Source organism: Salmo trutta, unplaced genomic scaffold (genome assembly GCF_901001165.1).
Source record: "Salmo trutta unplaced genomic scaffold, fSalTru1.1, whole genome shotgun sequence".
NCBI lineage: Eukaryota > Metazoa > Chordata > Actinopteri > Salmoniformes > Salmonidae > Salmo > Salmo trutta.
In genome coordinates this window covers 4,407,220-4,424,326 of record NW_021822992.1, presented here as the reverse complement: position 1 = coordinate 4,424,326, position 17,107 = coordinate 4,407,220, and the positions used below count along the sequence as shown (strand labels likewise).

The following is a 17,107-nucleotide window of genomic DNA, read 5'->3' as shown; positions in this document are numbered from 1 at the left end:
CCCATAAGGGCTCTGGTCCCTGTGGTCTGCAGTAGTGCACTATATAAGGAATAGACTGCCCTTTTGGGACACTTCCTGTCACAGATAATGTGGTTATTGATGTTAACTACATGATTCTTTTTTTTGGACATGTTTCTCTTAAATACATTTGTTTTTATAAAAAAAATAATTAAAAAATACTTTTTAAAATGGTAAATTGCATTTCAAATGTTAAAATGTTAGAAATGATCCTTAAGCAGAGCCTTCAAGACATTTGTTAACAGCCTTATGGGCTGTTAATAAGTTAAACAAGATCCCCCCCCCTCCAGAATGTAGTCATGGTTACAGAACAGACGTTATGGGATGCGTTTCCATTAGAAGTTGTTTAAAGGATATCAAGCATGCAATTCTGTTGTATTTCTCATCTACTGTTGTGAAGAGAAACAACGTCAACATTATATTTTTTAGATGTTTTAACTGGCGCATGTTAAACACGTTTCAATCAGGCGGGGGGGGGGGTTTGTTTTGGAACAGGTTCCTGTACGTACGGTGTGTGTTCATGTGCTGATGGTTTTCAGTGGTGATTTGACGAGCTTGTGGGCCTCCCCCCCTTGTCCAGTGATGTTGTGAAAGTCACTGTGTTATTATGAATAACCAATATTTTTCTCTGGTTTGTCAACAGCAGCAAAGCTTTGTAGAGAGAGCAGCTCCTATGACCAGCTCAAACCCTGCCGCTGGCCAATGGCCATAGACCACCACACACCGAGATGTGCCCTGTTGAATGGGGTACAGTACTGTACCTTACTAGATGTGTTGTGCTGTCTTAGTTATATTCAACCACAACACGACCCCATAACATCTGGCCCTGAGTCATATGTATATATACACACGTACAATACCCCCTAGCGACAGCACAACCCCATAGCAACCTCCTAGCGACAGCACAACCCCCTAGCGACAGCGCAACCCCCTAGCGACAGCGCAACCCCCTAGCGACAGCGCAACCCCCTAGCGACAGCGCAACCCCCTAGCGACAGCGCTACCCCCTAGCGACAGCGCTACCCCCTAGCGACAGCGCTACCCCCTAGCGACAGCGCTACCCCCTAGCGACAGCGCTACCCCCCTAGCGACAGCGCTACCCCCTAGCGACAGCGCAACCCCCTAGCGACAGCGCAACCCCCTAGCGACAGCGCAACCCCCTAGCGACAGCGCTACCCCCTAGCGACAGCGCAACCCCCTAGCGACAGCGCAACCTCATAGTGACAGCCCAACCCCCTAGCGACAGCGCAACCCCATAGCAACCCCCTAGCGACAGCGCAACCCCATAGCAACCCCCTAGCGACAGTGCAACCCCCTAGCGACAGCACAACCCCCTAGCGACAGCACGACCCCGTAGCGACAGCGCTACCCCCTAGCGACAGCGCTACCCCCTAGCGACAGCGCTACCCCCTAGCGACAGCGCAACCCCCTAGCAACAGCGCAACCCCATAGCAACCCCCTAGCGACAGCACAACCCCCTAGCGACAGCGCAACCCCCTAGCGACAGCACAACCCCCTAGCGACAACATAAACCCATAGCAACCCCCTAGCGACAGCGCAACCCCCTAGCGACAGCACAACCCCCTAGCGACAGCGCAACCCCCTAGCGACAGCACGACCCCGTAGCAACAGCACAACCCCAAAGCAACCCCCTAGCGACAGCACGACCCCATAGCAACCCCCTAGCGACAGCACGACCCCATAGCAACCCCCTAGCGACAGCACGACCCCGTAGCGACAGCACGACCCCATAGCAACCCCCTAGCGACAGCACGACCCCATAGCAACCCCCTAGCGACAGCACGACCCCATAGCAACCCCCTAGCGACAGCACGACCCTGTAGCGACAGCACATCCCATAGCAACCCCCTAGCGACAGCACAACCCCATAGCAACCCCCTAGCGACAGCACGACCCCATAGCAACCCCCTAGCGACAGCACAACCACATAGCAACCCCCTAGCGACAGCACGACCCCATAGCGACAGCGCAACCCCATAGTGACAAAGCAAAAACAGGTTTTTAGACATTTTTAAAACTGTATTCAGACCCTTTACTCAGTACTTTGTTGAAGCACCTTTAGCAGCGTTTACAGCCTTGAGTCTTCTTGGGTATGAGGCTACAAGCTTGGCACACCCGTATTTGGGGAGTTTCTCCCATTCTTCTCTGCAGATATTCTCAAGCTCTGTCAGGTTGGATGGGGAGCGTCGCTACACAGATATTTTCAGGTCTCCAGAGATGTTCGATCAGGTTCAAGTCCGGGCTCTGGCTGGGCCACTCAAGGACATTCAGAGACTTGTCCTGAAGCCACTCCTGCATTGTCTTGGCTGTGTGCTTAGGGTCGTTGTCCTGTTGGAAGGTGAACCTTCACCCCAGTCAGGTCCTGAGTTCTCTGGATCAGGTTTTCATCAAGGATCTCTCTGTACTTTGCTCCAGTCATCTTTCTCTCGATCCTGACTGGAAGGTTCTCCCATCTCCATAGAGGAACTCCGGAGCCCTTCTCCCCCGATTGCTCAGTTTGGCCGGGCGGCCAGCTCTAAGAAGAGTCTTGGTGGTTCCAAACTTCTTCCATTTAAGAATGATGGAGGCCACTGTGTTCTTGGGGACCTTCAATGCTGCAGACATTTTTTGGTACCCTTCCCCAGACCTGTGCCTCGACACAATCCTGTCTCGGAGATCTACGGACAATTCCTTCGACCTCATGGCTTGGTTTTTACTCTGACAACTGTGGGACCTCATATAGACAGGTGTTTGCCTTTCCAAATCATGTCCATTCAATTGAATTTACCACAGGTGGACTCCAATCAAGTTGTAGAAACATCTCAAGGATGATCAGTGGAAACAGGATGCACCTGAGCTCAATTTAGAGTCTCATAGCAAAGGGTCTGAATACTTATGTAAATAAGGTATTTCTGTTTTTGTTGTAAATAAATGTGCAAAAATTCAGAAAAACCTGTTTTGACTTTGTCATTATGGGGTATTTTGTCCATTTTAGAATAAGGCTGTAACGTAACAACATGTGGAAAAAGTGAAGGGGTCTGAATACTTTCAGAATGCTCTGTGTGTGATATAGATAGATATATACAGTATAGATCTATCTCTCTCTATCTATACACACAGTTGAAGTCGGAAGTTTACATGCACCTTAGCCAAATATATTTAAAACTCAGTTTTTCCACAATTCCTGACATTTAATCCTAGTAAACATTTCCCTGTCTTAGGTCAGTTAGGATCACCACTTTATTTTAAGAATGTGAAATGTCAGAATAATAGTAGAGAGATTTGATTTATTTCAGCTTTTATTTCTTTCATCACATTCCCAGTGGGTCAGAAGTTTACATACACTCAATTAGTATTTGGTAGCATTGCCTTTAAATTGTTTAACTTGGGTCAAATGGTTCAGGTAGCCTTCCACAAGCTTCCCACAATAAGTTGGGTGCATTTTGGCCCATTCCTCCTGACAGAGCTGGTGTAACTGAGTCAGGTTTGTAGGCCTCCTTGCTTGCACATGCTTTTTCAGTTCTGCCCACAAATGTTCTATACAGATGAACGTGGTACCTTCAGGTGTTTGGAAATTGCTCCCAAGGATGAACCAAACTTGTGGAGGTCTACAATTATTTTTCTGAGGTCTTGGCTGATTTCTTTTGATTTTCCCATGATGTCAAGCGAAGAGGCACTGAGTTTGAAGGTAGGCCTTGAAATACATCCACAGGTACACCACCAATTGACTCAAATGATGTCAATTAGCCTATCAGAAGCTTCTAAAGCCATGACATAATTTTCTGGAATTTTCCAAGCTGTTTAAAGGCACAGTCCACTTAGTGTATGTAAACTTCTGACCCACTGGAATTGTGATACAGTGAATTATAAGTGCAATAATCTGTCTGTAAACAACTGTTGGAAAAATGACTTGTGTCATGCACAAAGTAGATGTCCTAACCGACTTGCCAAAACTATAGTTTGGTAACAAGAAATTTGTGGAGTGGTTGAAAAACGAGTTTTAATGACTCCAACCTAAGTGTATGTAAACTTCCGACTTCGTGTGTGTGTGTGTGTGTGTGTGTTACAAAAGTATGTGGACACCCCTTCAAATTAGTGGATTTGTCTATTTCAGCAACACTGTTGCTGACAAGTGTATAAAATCGAGGACACAGCCATGCAATCTCCATAGACAAAAAGCAGTAGAATGGGCCTTAGTGAAGAGCTCAGTGACTTTCAACGTGACACCATCATAGGATGCCAGCTTTCCAACAAGTCAGTTCGTCAAATTTCTGCCCTGCTAGAGCTGCCCCCCGGTCAACTATAAGTGCTGTTATTGTGAAGTGGAAACGTCTAGGAGCAACAATGGCTCAGACGTGAAGTGGTAGGCAACACAAACTCACAGAACGGGACCGCCGAGCGCTGAAGCACGTAAAAATCGTCTGTCCTCGGTTGCAACACTCACTACCGAGTTCCAAACTGCCTCTAGAAGAAACGTCAGCACAATAACTGTTGGTCGGGAGCTTCATGAAATGGGTTTCCATGGCCGAGCAGCCGCACACAAGCCTAACATCACCATGTGCAATGCCAAGCGTCGGCTGGAGTGGTGTAAAACTCACCGCCATTGGACTCTGGAGCAGTGGAAACGCGTTCTCTGGAGTGATGAATCACGCTTCACCATCTGGCAGTCCGACGGATGAATCTGGGTTTGGCGGATGCCAGGAGAACGCTACCTGCCCCAATGCATAGTGCCAACTGTAAAGTTTGGTGGAGAAGGAATAATGGTCTGGGGCTGTTTTTCATGGTTCGGGCCCCTTAGTTCCAGTGAAGGGAAATCTCAACGCTACAGCCTATAATGACATTCTAGATGATTCTGTGCTTCCAACTTTGTGGCAACAGTTTGGAGAAGGCCCTTTCCTGTTTCAGCATGACAATGCCCGTGTGCACAAAGCGAGGTCCATACAGAAATGGTTTATCGAGATCGGTGTGGAAGAACTTGACTGGCCTGCACGGAGCCCTGACCTCAACCCCATCGAACACCTTTGGGATGAATTGGAACGCTGACTGCAAGCCAGGCCTAAATCGCCCAACATCAGTGCCCGACCTCACTAATGCTTGTGGCTGAATGGAAGCAAGTCCCCTCAGCAATGTTCCAACATCTAGTGGAAAGCCTTTCCAGAAGAGTGGAGGCTGTTATAGCAGCAATGTTCCAACATCTAGTGGAAAGCCTTCCCAGAAGAGAGGAGGCTGTTATAGCAGCAAAGGGAGGGGGAGCAACTCCATATTAATGCCCATGATTTTGGAACGAGACGTTTGACTAGCAGGTGTCCACATACTTTTGGTTATTTAGTGACCCATGTGTACACACACACACACACACACACACACACACACACACACACACACACACACACACACACACACACACACACAGAGAGAGTATGTAGTGTACAGTGTATATGACATGAGTCATCTCCATATACAGTACATACAATATTGAACATCCTCTCAGAGCTCACGGGCCGTTCTCCACCCCTCCCCCTAGCAGTCAGTCTTGCATCACTTCCTGGATCAGTCAGGAACCCATTGAATTGACCCTTCCGTCTCCTGTTAATTGAATGTAACTGAGGCCCCAGATCAGTGGTTTCAGTTGGCTTAGTGTTCATTGGACAAATCTTTTTTTTTTTATATATATAACTGCTGTTTTTATTTTTTTTAAAGTACATTTAAAAAATAACTGGGGGATCACAGCTACTGCAATGGTTTTCACATCGGAATTGCGTTTCTATATTGTTTTTAGCTGTCAGGTGTAACATTTTCTGTAAGAAAACAAATAAACCATGGCATCATGTGCCAAATAAACACAAACAGTATTGTATACATTTATACGGTAATATTAACTGTCGAACAAAATGTTTGTACTTGTTTGGATTTTTGTAGATTTTGTATTTGGTGTCCTGTATTTAGTGACCTTTGTAGTTTTTAGTTTTTTTTAACACAGGATTTTTTTTTTGTCAACTTTAAAAAATAAATTTAAATTAAATCTGCAAGTTTTCTGCGTGAATGTTGGAATATCGTGTCTTTTTCTTTCTCCAAGTCTCATGTTTGTTGGTTCCAATAGGATGCAACTGCTCACTAATTACAGGCAGGCCAGAGCCAAGTATTTAGTTGGGACATTGAGGTTTCTTCATTATGATGCATTTACGTGACTCTACGGCGGCCATTTTAGCTCCCCATTAATGTTACATGGGGAATATTTAAACAATGATATGTATCTGAATGTCTAGAATTACAACAATATAAAAAAAACACACAAAAGTTGGCCCAACTCTAAATATCTTGACTCTGAGCTACGATTTCATACAGGAATCCCTCTGTATTGAGAGGTCCTAGGAGCTGTCTAAATGTGACTCTGAGCTAGGATTTCATACAACACAGGAATCCCTCTGTATTGAGAGGTCCTAGGAGCTGTCTAAATGTGACTGAGCTAGGATTTCATACAGGAATCCCTCTGTATTGAGAGGTCCTAGGAGCTGTCTAAATGTGACTGAGCTAGGATTTCATACAGGAATCCCTCTGTATTGAGAGGTCCTAGGAGCTGTCTAAATGTGACTGAGCTAGGATTTCAAACAGGAATCCCTCTGTATTGAGAGGTCCTAGGAGCTGTCTAAATGTGTCTAACTACTGAACTATAGAAGACTAGTCCACATCAGCTACCGTATCTAACTACTGAACTATAGAAGACTAGTCCACATCAGCTACCGTATCTAACTACTGAACTATAGAAGACTAGTCCACATCAGCTACCGTATCTAACTACTGAACTATAGAAGACTAGTCCGTTCCCGTTGGTAAGACCCACCCACTCGCTCCCAAAATAAATGAAGCAAATTAGGTTTTGAACACAGGAAATGGTTTGTTCCAATAGATCCTGTGAAGTTCCCTGGTGATTATCCTCAGACGGCATAAACCGTGAAGTTCCCAAACGCTCAGATTCCTGTTGATCTGGTCATTATCCTCAGACGGCATAAACCGTGAAGTTCCCAAATGCTCAGATTCCTGTTGATCTGGTCATTATCCTCAGACGGCATAAACCGTTTTCACGATGCGATGAGGCGATTATACACAAGAGGAAGAGATATGATTGATTAAATAACCTCCTAGAGAATCAACTCCCCCAATGAGACAATTTAATTTAATAAATATACATCAAACCAGGACAGTCATCAGAATTAGAAATATCTCTGGTTGTGGACAATTTCCTGTTTGATCCTAAAGAAAGTTTGAAAAGCCTGGACAACAAAATGAGGATTTCACTGGGAGGGTTTTTATCTGTTGTCATTCTCAGTAAATAAAGGAGAGCGGTTATCCAATCAGAAAAGACCTGGCAAACTGGGTCTGTTTAGTTCAACATCCTGGTGTAAAATACATCAAACTCTGATTGGCTGTTTCAAACTGCAACATCATGAAACACTTATTTAAAGTTAAATCCACTAAAGAGGAACAGCGCGTAAATACTGAAGATGAACACGCTCATCCCCAGAATATTTATACGCGTCTGTTTTCACAGGATAAAGCTGAAAACATCAACAACTTCATAGTTAAGAACACTGTAACACTATGGAACACTAACAATATGGAACATCAACAATATGGAACACTATAGATCACTGTAACACTATGGAACACTAACAATATGGAACACTGTAACAATATGGAACACTATAGAACACTATAACAATATGGAACAATATGGAACACAAACAATATGGAACACTAACAATATGGAACACTGTAACAAAATGGAACACTAACAATATGGAACACTATAGAACACTGTAACAATATGGAACACTAACAATATGGAACACTATAGAACACTGTAACAATATAGAACACTATAACAATATAGAACACTGTAACAATATGGAACACTGTACCAATATAGAACACTGTAACAATATAGAACACTGTAACAATATGGAACACTGTAACAATATGGAACACTGTAACAATATAGAACACTGTAACAATATGGAACACTGTAACAATATGGAACACTGTAACAATATGGAACACTGTAGAACACTGTAACAATATGCAACACTATAACAATATGGAACACTATAGAACACTAACAATATGGCACACTAACAATATGGAACACTAACAATATAGAACACTAACAATATGGAACACTAACAATATGGAACACTATAGAAGACTAAAACAATATGGAACACTAACAATATGGAACAATATGGAACACTATAACAATATGGAACACTATAACAATATGGAACACTAACAATATAGAACACTGTAACAATATAGAACACTAACAATATAGAACACTGTAACAATATGGAACACTGTAACAATATGGTATGGAACACTATAGAACACTAACAATATGGAACACTAACAATATAGAACACTATAGAACACTATAACAATATAGAACACTATAGAACACTATAACAGTACAGTCACGTCCTGGCCAGTAAAGGGGTTATTGTAGTTTGGTCAGGACGTGGCAGGGGGGTGTTTGTTTTATGTGGTTCGGGGTTTGGGGTTTGTTGGGATATGTGTTTATGTAGAGGGGTGTTTGTTTAGAGTGTTACGGGGTTTTGGTTTATGTTCTGTTAGTATATTTCTATGTTCTAGTCTTTCTATTTCTATGTTTAGTTGATGGGGTTGACCTTCAATTGGAAGCAGCTGCTCTTCATTGCTTCCAATTGAAGGTCTTATTTAAGAGGGGTGTTTTTGTCATGGGATTTGTGGGAAGTTGTTTTTGCACTGCTGTGTGTAGCCTGCATTACTGTTCGTTCGTTTTCTTGTTTTCTTTGTGTTCAATAAAAGTTTAAAATGAGCACTCAACCCGCTGCGCCTTGGTCCACTTAATACGACAGCCGTTACGACACTGTAACAATATAGAACACTGTAACAATATGGAACACTATAGAACACTGTAACAATATGGAACACTATAGAACACTGTAACAATATGGAACACTATAGAACACTGTTAACAATATGGAACACTATAGAACACTGTAACAATATGGAACACTATAGAACACTGTTAACAATATGGAACACTATAGAACACTGTAACAATATGGAACACTATAGAACACTGTTAACAATATGGAACACTATAGAACACTGTTAACAATATGGAATAAATTGAAACGTATTCTAGAAGAACCAATATCCCTCCCTAGAAAAACACAACCTTCTGGAACAATCCTTGGATAGCTTTTCACAATCCTGTCACGTATTCTCTTAGGAGCAGAGTCAAATGCAGGAGACTGAGGTCCGGTAGATCAAAAGTTTATTTCCACCGTAGACAATAAGGCGTCCAAAAAAAAAAGCACAGGGTGCGCATAACATCCAAAACAGGAGAATCGTTACGGAAACGTTTAACGCACGGGGCGCAGCCCGGCAAACACCGTACAGAACAGTAACACGCTTAATATTAAGCCAGCGCTAACTAACACCTGTCCTCTAGCGACAGATAGACAATCCCGCACAAGAATCCCAACTGAAAATGCACACTAAATAACCCCCCACTAATGACAGACACAAAACAGGTGCGGGATAGACAGACAAAACCAAAAGACACAGAAACAATGATCGGTGGCAGCTAATAGGCCGGCGACGACGACCCCCGGCGCCGCCCGACCGAGGAGGGGCGCCACCTTCGTTAGATACTGTGACAAATCCACTGATAAATTGGTGGGAAACTAAAAGCATAGAAACACTAAATGGCTTGATAATAAGAAATACATGTATTTCCATGACTGCAGTAAAAAAAAAAGCTATTTTGTACTGAACAATGTAGATATTTTCAAATACTGTACATCCAAATTAAACGTTTTACATCAGAGAATTTCGATGTTTAAATATTGTGGACATCAGAGCCATTTTGAAGGGAATCCTATTTGAGTCATAAAATTATATTCAAATATAGGTCAGCTATACAAAAACCTACAGAGATCCTATCCATCTGACTATCTCTTTAGATAAAAATATAAACTACTGGAAACAAACTTTAAAAATAACTGATGTCGGAACAAGACGGAGGGAATGATGGAACATAACTGAAGAGATTACAGTTCATGAGAACGTTCGCTTAATCCAGTTTAAATTTAATGTTTAAAATGTATTATACAAGAAACAAAACTCACAAATTGTACAGCACAACGACAGAGTCGTGTCTGAAGAGTAAAACTACCAATGACTCAATAATCCATGCCTTCTCGGGAATGTTATAAAGTCCAAAAGTTACGGGCGGAGATGGAAAGATGGCTGCCAGAAGTGTTACAATTGTTAATTTACTTTAAATTCGTCTGTCTGCATATATCAAGACATGGCATATGAGGATGCAGTGAGAAACCCCGATGGGTTGGACAATACTTTTCTCATCAATTATCTTAAAAAATAAAAAATAAAAAATTTAAAAATTAAAAAAAAATTATATATATATATATATATACCTAAAAAATGGAAATCGACCTCTGTTGTTCACGCAACGGAAAGGGCAAATGATTTCAAAACATGTAAAGTTTGTGGATGATGGAGAGAAACAAAATGGTGCCGTTTGAGGCCATGTGGTGGAAAGTGATACAGGAGCTGGAGAGAAGGGTGGGGGATAGTGGGTCTGGGGAGGAGGGATATAGGGGTGGGGAGGAGGGATATAGGTTTGGGGGATAGTGGGTCTGGGGAGGAGGGATATAGGGGTGGGGATAGTGTGTCTGGGGAGGAGGGATATAGGGGTGGGGGGATAGTGGGTCTGGGGAGGAGGGATATAGGGGTGGGGGATAGTGTGTCTGGGGAGGAGGGATATAGGGGTGGGGAGGAGGGATATAGGGGTGGAGGATAGTGGGTCTGGGGAGGAGGGATATAGGGGTGGGGAGGAGGGATATAGGGGTGGGGAGGAGGGATATAGGAATGGGGGATAGGGGGTCTGGGGAGGAGGGATATAGGGGTGGGGAGGAGGGATATAGGGGTGGGGTGGGATAGTGGGTCTGGGGAGGAGGGATATAGGGGTGGGGGATAGTGGGTCTGGGGAGGAGGGATATAGGGGTGGGGGATAGTGGGTCTGGGGAGGAGGGATATAGGGGTGGGGGATAGTGGGTCTGGGGAGGAGGAATATAAGGGTGGGGAGGAGGGATATAGGGGTGGGGGATAGTGGGTCTGGGGAGGAGGGATATAGGGGTGGGGAGGAGGGATATAGGGGTGGGGGGAGGGATATAGGGGTGGGGGATAGTGGGTCTGGGGAGGAGGGATATAGGGGTGGGGGATAGTGGGTCTGGGGAGGAGGGATATAGGGGTGGGGGATAGTGGGTCTGGGGAGGAGGAATATAGTGGGTGGGGGATAGTGGGTCTGGGGAGGAGGGATATAGGGGTGGGGGGATGGTGGGTCTGGGGAGGGGGGATATAGGGGTGGGGGATTGTGGGTCTGGGGAGGAGAGATATAGGGGTGGGGGATAGTGGGTCTGGGGAGGAGGGATATAGGGGTGGGGATAGTGGGTCTGGGGAGGAGGGATATAGGGGTGGGGAGCAGGGATATAGGGGTGGGGGGATAGTGGGTCTGGGGAAGAGGGATATAGGGGTGGGGAGGAGGGATATAGGGATGGGGGATAGGGGGGTCTGGGGAGGGAGGGATATAGGGGTGGGGGATAGTGGGGTTCTGGGGAGGAGGGATTAGGGGTGGGGAGGAGGGATATAGGGGTGGGGGATAGTGGGTCTGGGGAGGAGGGATATAGGGGTGGGGGATAGTGGGTCTGGGGAGGAGGGATATAGGGGTGGGGGGATAGTGGGGTCTGGGAGGAGGGATATATGGGTGGGGAAGGAGGGATATAGGGGTGGGGGGAATAGTGGGTCTGGGGAGGAGGGATATAGGGGTGGGGGATAGTGGGTCTGGGGAGGAGGGATATAGGGGTGGGGATAGTGGGTCTGGGGAGGAGGGATATAGGGGTGGGGGATAGTGGGGTCTGGGGAGGAGGGATATAGGGGTGGGGATAGTGGGTCTGGGGAGGAGGGATATAGGGGTGGGGAGGAGGGATATAGGGTGGGGAGATAGTGGGTCTGGGGAGGAGGGATATAGGGGTGGGAGGATAGTGGGTCTGGGGAGGAGGGATATAGGGGTGGGGATAGTGTGTCTGGGGAGGAGGGATATAGGGGTGGGGGGGATAGTGGGTCTGGGGAGGAGGGATATAGGGGTGGGGGATAGTGTGTCTGGGGAGGAGGGATATAGGGGTGGGGAGGAGGGATATAGGGGTGGAGGATAGTGGGTCTGGGGAGGAGGGATATAGGGGTGGGGAGGAGGGATATAGGGATGGGGGATAGGGGGTCTGGGGAGGAGGGATATAGGGGTGGGGAGGAGGGATATAGGGGTGGGGGATAGTGGGTCTGGGGAGGAGGGATATAGGGGTGGGGGATAGTGGGTCTGGGGAGGAGGGATATAGGGGTGGGGGGATAGTGGGTCTGGGGAGGGGGGGGAATAGGTTGTGGTGGGGGATAGTGGGTCTGGGGAGGAGGAATATAAGGGTGGGGAGGAGGGATATAGGGGGGGGGGGGATAGTGGGTCTGGGGAGGAGGAATATAAGGGTGGGGAGGAGGGATATAGGGGTGGGGGATAGTGGGCTGCGGGGAGGAGGGATATAGGGGGTGGGGAGGAGGAATATAGGGGTGGGGGGAGGGATATAGGGGTGGGGGATAGTGGGTCCTGGAGGAGGGATATAGGGGTGGGGGATAGTGGGTCTGGGGAGGAGGGATATAGGGGTGTCATTTCCTCTCAGTCACAAGAGATGTCATTTCCTCTCAGTCACAGAGATGTCATTTCCTCTCGGTCACAGAGATGTCACTTCCTCTCAGTCACAGAGATGTCATTTCCTCTCGGTCACAGAGATGTAATTTCCTCTCGGTCACAAGAAATGTCATTTCCTCTCGGTCACAGAGATGTCATTTCCTCTCGGTCACAGAGATGTCATTTCCTCTCGGTCACAGAGATGTCATTTCCTCTCGGTCACAGAGATGTCACTTCCTCTCAGTCACAGAGATGTCATTTCCTCTCAGTCACAAGAGATGTCATTTCCTCTCAGTCACAAGAGATGTCATTTCCTCTCAGTCACAGAGATGGCAGGAGCCCAGGCGAGATGGGAGGTTGGGGGTGAGGATCACGTTCAGAAGGCACTAACTGGGAGGAAGCTAATGGAACCATGCTGGAGAGAGAGAGAGAGGCAGATCAGAGCCCTAATGTCCCATTCTACAGGAGTCCCAGTCTCCACCAGCAGGGGGAGCTATTGGGGGGGTTGAGCCGATTAACTACTGAACAACGCAGGTATCCCATCCACCATCTACTCCCTCACAAAGGGTCAGATCTCTGCCAGCGTGACCCGGAAGCAGTCCGCTGACCTCTCGACGGACAGGATGAAGGTGTCCTCGTTGGAATAGTGGTCTATGATACTGTCATTCATGTTGACCAGGATCCTGAGGGACAGAAGAAAAAGGTTCCCGTTTCATAAGCAAAAAAATATAAAATAAAAAACATTTGTACAAGCATAGTCCTGGATCTTCATAGAGGAATGACTCACCTTCTGTTGTTCTGGAATGACTCACCTTCTGTTGTTCTGGAACGACTCACCTTCTGTTGTTCTGGAACGACTCACCCTCTGTTGTTCTGGAATGACTGAACCTCTGTTGTTCTGGAATGATTCACCCTCTGTTGTTCTGGAATGACTCACCCTCTCTTGTTCTGGAACGACTCACCCTCTGTTGTTCTGGAACGACTCACCCTCTGTTGTTCTGGAACGACTCACCCTCTGTTGTTCTGGAACGACTCACCCTCTGTTGTTCTGGAACGACTCACCTTCTGTTGTTCTGGAACGACTCACCCTCTGTTGTTCTGGAACGACTCACCCTCTGTTGTTCTGGAACGACTCACCCTCTGTTGTTCTGGAACGACTCACCCTCTGTTGTTCTGGAACGACTCACCCTCTGTTGTTCTCGAATGTTCTTGAATGACTCACCCTCTGTTGTTCTGGAACGACTCACCCTCTGTTGTTCTCGAATGTTCTGGAATGACTCACCCTCTGTTGTTCTGGTAGATCCTGGTATTCTCGCGGGGTACTCCATACTTCTCTGAGACCTGTGAAAACAGTTACAGACGACGTCACGATACGTGGCCTGTTTTATGACAGTTATCCTGGTTTCCAGTGTATCAACACTGAACAACAATATAAACACAACATGTAAAAGTGTCCCGTGTTTCATGAGCTGAAATAAAAGATTCCAGAAATGTGCCATAAACACAAAAAAGCTAATTTCTCTCAAATTTTGTGCACAAAATTTGTTTACATCCCTGTTAGTGAGCATTTCTCCTTTGCCAAGATAATCCATCCACCTGACAGGTGTTGCATATCAAGAAGCTGATTAAACAGCATGATCATTACACAGGTGCACCTTGTGTTGGGGGCTCTAAAATGTGCAGTTTTGTAAAATGTGCACACAACACGTCACAGATGTGTCAAGTTTTGAGGGAGCGTGCAATTGGCATGCCGACTGCAGGAATGTCCACCAGAGGTGTTGCCAGATAATTTAATGTAAATTTCTCTACCATAAGCCGCCTCCAATGTCGTTTTAGAGAATTTGGCAGTAAGTCCAACCGGCCTCACAAACCGCAGACCACGTGTATGGCGTTGTGTGGGTGAGAGGTTTGCTGATGTCAACGTTGTGAACAGAGGGCCCCATGGTGGGGTTATGGTATGAGCCCCATGGTGGAGGTGGGGTTATGGTATGGGCCCCATGGTGGAGGTGGGGGTTATGGGTATGGGCCCCATGGTGGAGGTGGGGTTATGGTATGGGCCCCATGGTGGAGGTGGGGTTATGGTATGGGCCCCATGGTGGAGTTATGGTATGGACCCCATGGTGGAGTTATGGTATGGGCCCCATGGTGGAGTTATGGTATGGACCCCATGGTGGAGGTGGGGTTATGGTATTGGGCCCCATGGTGGAGGTGGGGTTATGGTATGGACCAGGCGTAAGCTACGGACTACGAACACAATTGCATTTCATTGATGGCAATTTGAATGCACAGAGATACCGTGATGAGATCCTGAGGCCCGTTGTCGTGCCGTTCATCCTCTGCCATCACCTCATGTTTCAGCATGATAAAGCACGGCCCCCCATGTCACGGGGACCTGGACACAATTCCTGGAAGCTGAAAATGTCCAGGTTTTTCCATGGCCTGTATATTCACCAGATATGACACCCATTGAGCATGTTTGGGATGTTCCAGTTCCCGCCAATATCCAGCAAATTCGCACAGCCATTGAAGAGGAGTGGGACGACATTCCCCAGACGACATCTCCCGGGTGGCGCAGTGGTCTAAGGCTGTGCCACTAGAGATCCTGGTTTGAGTCCAGGCTCTGTCGCAGCCGGCCGTGACCGGGAGACCCATGGGGCGGCGCACAATTTTCCCGGCGTTGTCCGGGTTAGGGGAGGGTTTGTCCGGGTTAGAGGAGGGTTTGTCCGGGTTAGAGGAGGGTTTGTCCGGGTTAGAGGAGGGTTTGTCCGGGTTAGGGGAGGGTTTGTCCGGCAGGGATGTTCTTGTCTCATCGCGCTCTAGCGACTCCTGTGGCGGGCCGGGCGCAGTGCACGCTGACACCATCGCCAGGTGTACGGTGTTTCCTCCGACACATTGGTGCGGCTGGCTTCCGGGTTAAACGGGCAGCGTTGTCTCAAGAAGCAGCGCGGCTTGGTTGGGTTGTGTTTCGGAGGACGCACGGCTCTCGACCTTCGCCTCTCCCGAGTCCATACTGGAGTTGCAGCGATGGGACAAGACTGTAACTACCAATTGGATACCACGAAATTGGGGTGAAAAAAAGAACAACAAAAATGAACAATGAAAACATTCCTCAGGCCACCAATCAACAGCCTGATTAACTCTATGTGAAGGAGATGTGTCGCGCTGCATGAGGCAAATGGTGGTCACACCAGATATTGACTGGTTTTCTGATCCACGCCCCCTACCTTTTTTATAAAGGTATCTCTGACCAACAGATGCATATCCTGTATTCCCAGTCATGTGAAATCCATAGATTACGGCCTAATTAACTAATTTCAATTGACTGATTTCCTGATATGAACTGTAACTCTGAAATATCTTTAAAATTGTTGCATGTTGCGTTTATATTTTTTAGTTGTACTTACTGCTTCCAGCAAGGCCATCAGAGTGGGAGACTTCAGCATCAGAGCATCAAACACCTCATCTGATTCCTTCCTCACATACAGCAGGACTGAAGACACGGGGAATAGAGAGCATATTATTGGTCAATGGGGCTGAGTGACACAATTAGTTTGTTGATTTACAGCAAACCAATTCAGATGTCATTTGAGTAGGCTTGAAACAAACATGGACATTTTCTTTAGACATTAGACGTGACTGATGTTCCCTGTAGAGAGGAGACGTGACTGATGTTCCCTGTAGACGGGAGACGTGACTGATGCTCCCTGTAGACGGGAGACGTGACTGATGCTCCCTGTAGACGGGAGACGTGACTGATGTTCCCTGTAGAGAGGAGACGTGACTGATGTTCCCTGTAGAGAGGAGACGTGACTGATGTTCCCTGTAGAGGGAGACGTGACTGATGTTCCCTGTAGAGAGGAGACGTGACTGATGTTCCCTGTAGACGTGACTGATGTTCCCTGTAGACGTGACTGATGTTCCCTGTAGAGAGGAGACGTGACTGATGTTCCCTGTAGACGTGACTGATGTTCCCTGTAGACGTGACTGATGTTCCCTGTAGAGAGGAGACGTGACTGATGTTCCCTGTAAGGAGACGTGACTGATGTTCCCTGTAGAGAGGAGACGTGACTGATGTTCCCTGTAGAAGGAGACGTGACTGATGTTCCCTGTAGAGAGGAGACGTGACTGATGTTCCCTGTAGAGAGGAGACGTGACTGATGTTCCCTGTAGAGAGGAGACGTGACTGATGTTCCCTGTAGACGTGACTGATGTTCCCTGTAGAGAGGAGACGTGACTGATGTTCCCTGTAGACGTGACTGATGTTCCCTGTAGAGGAGACGTGACTGATGTTCC

At 46.7% G+C, this 17,107-nt stretch overlaps 1 long non-coding RNA gene across 1 annotated transcript; it reads right to left on the bottom strand.

Moving 5' to 3' along the window:
* Positions 1 to 12,790: 12,790 nt before the first annotated feature.
* LOC115187951 (uncharacterized) lies at positions 12,791 to 16,352 on the bottom strand. The gene is made up of 2 exons (XR_003876174.1): positions 16,219 to 16,352; positions 12,791 to 14,155 (listed from the first exon to the last, which is right to left on the bottom strand). It is a non-coding gene; the product is annotated as an uncharacterized LOC115187951 (long non-coding RNA).
* Between the last annotated feature and the right edge of the window lie 755 nt (positions 16,353 to 17,107).